Raw genomic sequence first — 2,141 nt, 5'->3', positions numbered from 1 at the left:
CTCTTGTCCTTTGAGGAGTCCCAGCTTCCTGGGCCAATATAGGCCTGAGGGTGACCAGGGACTCAAAGAGGCTCACTTACCATGAGTCCACTGCACACCTCCAGACAAGGGCCTAGGCCTTGGACAACTCACAAGTAAACACAGAAAGCCAGTTGGTTAATTTTAAATCCTGCTCAGAGCCACTTTTGTAGTGGTCTCCAACAAGACATGGTCTCACTAAGTTCCTCAGGCAGGGCTCATCCTTGCGACCCTCCTGCCTCAGCATCGCAGGGTGCTGGGATTACAGCGTGCACCACCATGCCCAGCTGCATGCACCTTTGCAGCCCTTTCTGCTTTCCACACAGCGAGGACTTTCTGTTACCGAGCATGCTGGAGGCTTCCTGTGGGAGGTTGTGGCTCAGGGTACGGACTCAGGAGCTTTGCCAAAGCCTCCCTCCCTTGCTTGACATAGGAACGGCTTCCAGAGTTCCTCAGGCCTCTGTCAACGCTCCTCTGCAGGCACCACTGTGCCACCGGGCTGATCGCACTTCTGGGTTTCGTCCTTTAGAATGGATTCCAAGTAGTGGGAGGTTAGATTGAATCAGAGTGGAAAGAGGAGGCCGGGTGGTGGAAGAAATGGTCAGAGTGATGTGTGTGTGTATGTGTGTATATGTGTGCGCGCGCGCGCGTGTGCGCACCTACCCCAAAGAAACCCAGAGCTCAGTAGAACAAATATGCACTGATTTAAAAACTGTAAGTGTCACCGGGTGTGGTGGCGCATGCCTGTAATCCCAGCACTTGGAAGGCTGAGGCAGGAGGATCGCTGTGTGTTTGAGACCAGCCTGGGCTACAAAGTGAGCTCAAGGCCAGCCTGAACTGCACAGGGAGACCCTGTCTCAAAGACAAAATTCGGGCAGCAAGGCTGAGAAACCTGGTCTTAGACACTCTCACTTCTTTCAGGAGGCTTCCTGCTGCCCGTACAGGTCCCTCTGTGCGAGCGCACTGTGTGGCCGCCCTAGTGCGCAGGCGCTGCCTGGGGTGTCACATGGTTCATGTTCCTAAGAATCACCTGGGGTCTTGTTAAACACATACCGCACAGGCTGCCCTCAGAGGTCCTAATGCAGGGAGTCTGAAGGGGCTCAGCGATCCGCATGGAAAAGAACATGCCCTAGTAATACTGCTGTGGGGGCAGCACCCCAGAATCACTGTGGCTTTAGGTCAAGTACTTCCTGTAATAGCCATAAATGTGACCGCCCTAATTCTAGGAGGCAGCCTTGGTTGAACTGGTACCTGAAACCATAAGCTGCACATGTCAGCATCACCTAAAAGGACTGGCAATTGTTGATAACACAATTTGGGACTTTGTGGGTATAAGCCCTGAGCTGACAGCAATGGTCAGATAAGGAAGGAAGAAGGTTAGAGAATATTTACAAACTGTTATCATGACATCAAAGTGTAATCCAGCTGGGTATGGTGGCACACACCTATTATCCCAGCACTCAGGGAGGCTGAGGCAGGAGGATCGTTGCGAGTTCAAGACCAGCCTGGGCTACAAAGTGAGCTCAAGGCCAGCCCGAACTGCAAAGATACCCTGTCTCAAAAAGACAAATAAATAAATAGATAAATAAACAAACACCACATGACTTGGCAGTCCCACTCCTACGTATCTAGCCAAGAGAAGCAAAACATGTCCACAGTCCAATGCACACACGCTCATGCTGGCGCTATGCATCAGAGGCAAAGCGGGGAACCATCGTAAAGCTTAAAACCTTGGGCAAGCTGGGAGCCACCAGGCACATCCACATTTGCACAGTGGGAAAGTACACGCTTCCTACATGTGCCAGAACACAGGGGCATCCTGAACACACTGCAAAGTGCAAAGAGCCAGGCCCCAAATACTACACCTTGTGTGATGCCACTTAGATTTTTATTTATTTATTTTGTTCCTTTGGTTTTTTTGAGACAGGGTCTCATTATGCAGTTGAGGCTGGCCTTGAACTCATTGTGTAGTCCAGGTTGACCTTGAATTTGTGGGGTCCTCCTGTCTCAGCCTCTTGAATCCTGGGATTACAGGTGTGCATCACCACGCCCAGCTCCATTTAGATTTTTAATGTTGGTGTATAGCTCCTCTGCTATAGATGGTAGCATAAATTCTTTTTTGG

Source organism: Chinchilla lanigera, unplaced genomic scaffold (assembly GCF_000276665.1).
Source record: "Chinchilla lanigera isolate Chin_1 unplaced genomic scaffold, ChiLan1.0 scaffold00092, whole genome shotgun sequence".
In the NCBI taxonomy this organism is placed as follows: Eukaryota; Metazoa; Chordata; class Mammalia; order Rodentia; family Chinchillidae; genus Chinchilla; species Chinchilla lanigera.
Note: the sequence above shows the minus strand (reverse complement) of the source record.